This window comes from Andrena cerasifolii, chromosome 5 (assembly GCF_050908995.1).
Source record: "Andrena cerasifolii isolate SP2316 chromosome 5, iyAndCera1_principal, whole genome shotgun sequence".
Lineage (NCBI taxonomy): Eukaryota > Metazoa > Arthropoda > Insecta > Hymenoptera > Andrenidae > Andrena > Andrena cerasifolii.
Window position 1 is genome coordinate 14,770,665 of NC_135122.1, and position 6,900 is coordinate 14,777,564.

A 6,900-nucleotide genomic window follows, 5' to 3' on the forward strand; every position below is an offset into this window, starting at 1 on the left:
TCATGTCAATTATATACAAAGGAAAAAATTATTTTTTAACTTAGCCTGCAGAGATCTCATCGCAATTTGAATAATATAACAAACATTTAATCATCATTATATTTAAAGACTATAACAAATACAATACGTAAATAAAGCCATGCATTCATACACGTTTTAATCTGAATTATTATCTTCCTAATGGAGCCATTGAGACCCCGTGGCATCAAAAGGTTGATAAAACACGACTCTGCTGAGAGTTCAAGCAAGATCAAAACATGTAGATTGATACTCAATGCACTCACCGATGTAGAAGCTAGTCATACCTCCATTCAGTCATGAAAGCGGCTTCAAAGCCGTGAAAATTGATGGTGCAAACGGTCCTTACCGCCCACGACACTGGATTTAATCTCGGAGATGTAGAAGGCCAAGTTTCTCTTAATTCTCGAAATACACTCTGCAAATTAAAAAAAAAAAAAACACGCCAAGAACGCCAAGGCACCTAATATATATCGCGAAGAGTGCGCATATTTGCAACAGTAATAATTTCGACGGCTTCTAAAGACGACTTCTCGAGTTAAACACTCCTTAATCCACGTTATCAAGGCTGCAAATTGATTGTATCAAACGAATATTCGACTGGAAGCAATGGACGCGCTGATTGGTTAACGCGAACAGTGACAATATTTTAAATATTTGACGAATTCGGTCGCATTTACTTATAATTTTGTACGTTAAACGTAATTAAGGCTACTTTACGAGTAGCTTGAAGTGGTTCATTTACCTGTGTACGTTAATGGAAGCAATAAAATCTTTCTGGATACCAAAAATTCAGATATTTTTAAACATTTCTTAGTAAATTCAACATATAATGAAATAAATCTTTTTGGTACTTATTAAGCTACTCTCACATTACACACAAAAAAATTAAAATAAATTTCAATTTGCTTTGGCAGCATCAATAACATTTATTGCAAAATCAAGTGGTCAAGCGTTAACCCTCTTTATACAAGATTCAACTATATATTCGATCTCAGGAGTCAAACATTTTTGATCCCAGAACACACTACTTAGTGTCTCCAACAAGCGCCGCATTGATATATCGAAATCCGCCGTGGCGATCGATATTTGCCAGAAAACAGCGCGCACTTGATGAAATTCGAATTTAAAACTGGTACTTCTATAGCTACCAGAAATTAGTGCAGTAAAAGTATATATGAAAGTAAGCACCTCCTTTCCCAGTTCCTTTGGTAAGTCAGCAGGGACGGATTTGGAGATTAGCCGCCCATAGGCTGACAAGTGTCTGCCGCCCTTCTCGCGAAATATCATAAAATATTTTAATTCAAACGAGTCGAAACAATTTTAAAATTAAATCAATATCACAACTCACATAGAGTTGTAGCCAATTTGTTACATGAAACAAAGTAACTTGTTTTCAAAATTGTCTCAAGCCTCTGTTTTTAAAAACCACCCGCTCAAAGCAGGCAAAATAAAAAGGTGTTCCTTTCAATTAAATTATGTTTAAAATTGTATCCGCATATTAAGAAAACAGGCATATACGCCGCTGCCCCCCCCCCAAAAAAAAATTTGCCCCTGCAAGTCAGAATTATAAGTCTAGTAATTGTTGTATAACGAGGTTGAAAAATCAGAAACGTCTCCCATAAGTGGTTGAGCAGTCGTAACTTTTAATAGGCGAGCATGTAATTGCAAATTCATTGAATTGTGAATTCCGTGGAGTCGCGTAATGGCATAATCGTGCTTCCACCGAAATTACAAAGCCCTTTCAATGCTTTGTTCATGATTTATGATGTACAGAGTGTACCGAAGGAACGGGCACGTGCAAATTCGATGCTTGTGCTTAACGGTAACGACACGCCACGCGACGCGACCCGCGCCGACCGGTCCTTTAGAGCCATGAAAGCTCGTGTTTGTGCTGGTTTGACAAGCGGTCAAGCCACTTTGTCACGTATACGACGTGCTCACGTTAAATAATGCCGACCTGGGGTTACGCGCCCCGATCTCATTGATATTCCATTTATAAGGAGCGCAAGCATAAATGCTATCGATAACTTGCTAGTAGGCGCCATACCTGCATCGGTCAACTCTGTGCTTTCTATTCCCTTGAAACCAGCCACTTTTGCATTCACCGCCGTTGCAACACTGGGCTCAAGTGCTGTGTTTATTCATATAATCGTACGCCGATTTTTTTTATCAATAACCTGCTCGTATGTCAAGCTGGAATATGGCAGCCAGCTGACAATGGATATATCGAAAGAAGATACGATTTTGCGTTACAAAACGTTAGGGGCGAAGTTCGGCTCGAAAAACGGATAACGTTTCGAGCAAGGCAAACCCGGAACGGTGATATAATAGCAGAGTATGAGAGTAATAGACCGAAAGGTAATTGCAGCGGGGAATTCTTTTTTCCGATTCCGCAATTAGGCCAGCATAGTCGTTTTAAATGGTTCAAATGTTTCCGGGATAAACTACCTCCTGTCTTACTCGTAATTATCTAAAATCGTTGTTAATTTCTATCATTACTACTCTTCGGAATTATCGTGACGTCATGCGTGCTGCGAAATCTTGTACCGAATGATGAGATTACGAGTTAACGTCTAAACTCCCCACGATGTCCTAAACTGAGTGCTAAAAGAAAGAAAGGGATGGACCGATTACACGAGGGAACATGAGAAACGTACTGAAAAGGAATGTTTTACGGTTGAAAATTACGATGCATGAATATCCGCTTTTTTTATGGCCGTTACGGTATGAATATTGCTCGGCGGTTGGAGTGTTTTCCTTTCTGGTGGTATCTCGGTCGGAGCGGGTCCCTCCTCGAACAGCATCACTGAGGAGATACTTTGCGAAGTGAATATGACACCCGCCGAAATTTACGTCCGTGAACTCTGCTGAACTTCTGAACTCGTTGTCTCATCTTTTCTTCGGGGACAATGACGGCAGAATGGCATCCATCGTTGTGCGTGTCATTGCTCACCGGCTGTGTCTCGGGCTTACGGGACTTTAGGACACACTCCCGCCCCTTTTTGCATTGCAAATTACTCGACCCGCAATTTAAACGCCCCCGCACCTGAATTAAAATCTGAAGACACGGAGCGCCGAGGAGCTGTCTCCGTTATAAGGCGAGTTCCGCTCGCGTCGCCAGATACGCCGCTCTCTCGACGCGTTTATTATTCCTGCGGAAATCGATTGCCGTTCCCTCAGAAGCAGACTCTGCAGTTTTAGAGAAAAAAATAAAAAAGAAACCGACAACAATTTTTAGCAGAGCGTGGTTTCGATCCACGGACCTCTGGGTTATGGGCCCAGCACGCTTCCACTGCGCCACTCTGCTGGTTGATACTCTTGATTAAAAATATCTATATAACTGAAATTAATTTCAATTTTACAAGGGAAGTATAAACTGTTTGCTAAAAGTGCCGAAATAATAATGAAATGAACAGTACGTATTATAAAATAAATTTATTCTGGAGTAACATCGACGTAAAGAAATCTCTTATTATTCATCAACGCTTCGAGGAAATATGAAGCAAGGAGGTCAATTTATAAGTATTTTTATATTTAACCATTTAGGTGCATCACTGTATTTTATATTTCATACTAGGAAAGCTCCAAGGTATTATATAAATTACACATCTAGCAAACGTGCTACCGCATTAAGTATACAATATTTTTTCACCCCCCAGACATGTGATTCTCGATTATAATATGCAGTCTATGCGCAAGCTTCGTTTACCACACACGGAAAATAGGTAATTACACCGTAAAAGCAGAAGAAACTTCTGCAGGAACAGACGATTAAGATAAGTCTATGAAAAAATGCCTCCCCGATTGAAAACAACTTTGTTTCGATGCCACCGGCGTAAACCTCCGGGGGAGTAATCTAAACAGTGCGAGCGTAGATCAACCACCTGGGTTGAAGTATGGAGATGCAACGGATGCAAATAAGTATCTTGGTCGATCCAGGTGCGCTCCCCTTTTAAGATCAGCAATCTTAAACTAGCTCCCACCTATAAAGTATCCACTGAGCCACGTGCTCGAACACGAGCAATCGATATATATACACCTTGTTGCTAGTCTGCCCTGACATTCAAAGGTTCCTCAACGCTGTAGTGAATTATTTAAAACTTGCTATCCATTCACTTCTCTTATGCCCAGGTATATAGAAATGGTCACTTTAGAAGGAAAACCGAAAACACTATAATTTGAATAAGAATTCGAATAAGAGAGTCGAGATACTTCACCGCAATCTTTATTGTCCCAATAGAACATTTATGGAATACAAGCAAACATGTCACTCGCTACGTAAGGGAAGATCCCTAACTCATATGAAACTTTAGGAATATGTAGAGAATATATAAGTATATATTAAGCATTTTTTTTTGCTATCCAAAGTCCGAAAATTCGGCTATTTTCCGAGTTTGCGTTATAACTCGCGAACTGTAGAAGATAGAAAAAAAGTTTTCAGGCAAAAGTTACTTGTTTTAATTAGGACTATTATTTGGTAACTTACAGTTCTTATAATTCGCGAGTTATTATCTTGAAATTAAATTAAATTAAATTATTAAGTTATTAAATTAAAATCAGAAAATAGCCAGATTTTGAGGGGTCAAATCCAGCCTCTTAGAGTGAATAGCAGCAGCGAAAAATAATATGCATAATAGATATCTATATATCCTCTACGTACCCTCAAAGTTTCATAATTTTTTGAATTTCCGGCTTAGGGATTTTCCCTTGTTGGTTGGAAGATCGTATACGTACCCCTTAATGGTTGATTCTTGGTCCTCCGTTAACCGCACACTTCTCATCTATTTCCATGAGCAACGTACACCCCTAAAGCCTGCCCCTGGCATCCTAGAAAGGTAACCGCGGCAGTGGCAGCCGTCCCATCGTCGCGATAGGATCATGTTTTAATTCAACGTGGCTCCGTCCAGCTACGGCCTATTATAACCGCGTCTTCGTGCACGCTCGCATCTCACGTGTGCGCGTTTCGATGTCACGATCGTTTCGAGCCCTCCACAGAGCGCCGGGACAAGTACATAAAGCGTAACAAAGTAAGACGCGCGTACGTGGCGGGCCGGTGACTCCCCCGATGCAGTTCCTGGTGACGTCTGACTAAGCGTTCTATTTCGACGCACCCTCGGAGGCCGCGTGAGTAATCCCCAGACCGCATATATCCGCGCAGGTGGAACTCGTTCGAGGATTCTGCGAGTTTTGGATAGATGGCCGGAAAGTCATGTTCAGATGTAGCGGCCCCTATAATTACCGTCGCGATATTATTAACCCTCTTCGACCGTTTCTGTTGTGACATTGCGACACTATTACGCGATACGCGTCACGAAACTGTCCCGATAATCTGCGCGACGGGATCTACACGGATACGAGATATTAACGACCTTGCATCAGATAGCGTTGATTTATTGATAATTCATGAATTGCCCGATAACATCGTCGGGGCCGCAGCAGCCGCGGGCAGGGGTGCGAAATGAAGTCCCCGCGTCGGGGCCATTTATATTTCTTTGGATCTCCGTTTGTATTCCTTCAACTGCGGGGCGCGCAGAATGCGGTTCGATAATTCCTGCGATTTTATCACGATCCCCACGAATTCGTGCCTAACCGTTCGCCAAAGTTCCGGATTACTTTTACTCGCCGAGAGTTTCAGCCGCCGGCCATTAATCATCCCGATAGAAGAGCGATTTGTATGGCACGATCCGGCCGGATCTGCGAGTGCTTTCTGATTTTCTGCAATTAATTTATCATTCCGCAAAATCCCGTGGGCGGTGATTTTTAGTGGCACGTCGTTAATATCGCCTGGCGTGTGTTGCGGCCGGAGTAAGCAGGTGTACGTGTCAGAATTGAATTCCAGTTTTCAACTGGAACGGAGGGAAACGCTAATGAAGCTATTTTCCCGCAACGTTGCATCAGCAAAAACTGACAAGATGTTAACATTCGCTATACCTCCGCGCATCCCGTCCGATACACTCGAGCGTAATGTAATTTCTACTCGACCGCGGTCTCAGCAGAAGAAACGTTAAAATTATTCTCCTTTCATCTGCTCGTTTCTTTCTTCATTGGTACATGAAATCGAACTAATACTCGTCGTTACCATGGCTCGCGGTGAGGAAAAGCTGGGGTCAGAACTAGCGTGCAGTAACATCCTCTCGCATGGAAAAGAGGCGGATGAAGGGGTGGTAATATTCCCCCCCCCCTCCCCTCTCCCAGTTTTATATATCTTCCTAAAATCTGATTCATAATTTAAATTGCTTTAGATTTTTGCTTAAAATGTAGGTAAACTAATAAAGTTATGCGTGATAAAAGGTGGAAGCAAAACAGAAACAATTTAATGGAATTTAACATATATTATGAAAAAATGTCATTTTCAGCGCTCATACAAAAGTGAGGGTAAATATGGCCCCCTAACAAAAATCGTACCTACAAAACAATTCTTTGCCAACATCAGAGATCAATAATAAACGAATAAAGAATATTTTCCGATTTTGTGTTATAACTCGGGAACTGTAAGAAATGGAAAAAAAGTTTCACGACAAAAGTTACTTCTTTTAATTAAATCCACCACTTGGTGAAAAAATTATTTTACAGCTCACGAGTTACAACACAAAATCAGTAAATAACTGGATTTTCAGCGGTCAATTACACCCCCTTAGAGTGAATTTGGGCAGCAAACAAAAATTCCGTTGTAACCAGGAAGAAATCCCCTACATATTCACAAAGTTTCAGAATTTTTCGAATTTTCGGCTTCGGGATCTTCCCTTGTTAGTAAGTGCAGTGGATAACGCTATTAGCCGCTAGATATATTTGTTTATAATATGCAAATCACGAGGGCGCCGAATTACCAGCGGGGGGCCATAATACCACCTTTTCCTCTATGATTTTCGCGTTCATCTG

At 41.2% G+C, this 6,900-nt stretch overlaps 1 non-coding gene across 1 annotated transcript; it reads right to left on the bottom strand.

Annotated features, from left to right (window-relative positions):
- Positions 1 to 3,256: 3,256 nt before the first annotated feature.
- Positions 3,257 to 3,328, bottom strand: Trnam-cau (transfer RNA methionine (anticodon CAU)). Its single transcript has one exon. It is a non-coding gene; the product is annotated as a tRNA-Met (tRNA).
- Positions 3,329 to 6,900: the final 3,572 nt, after the last annotated feature.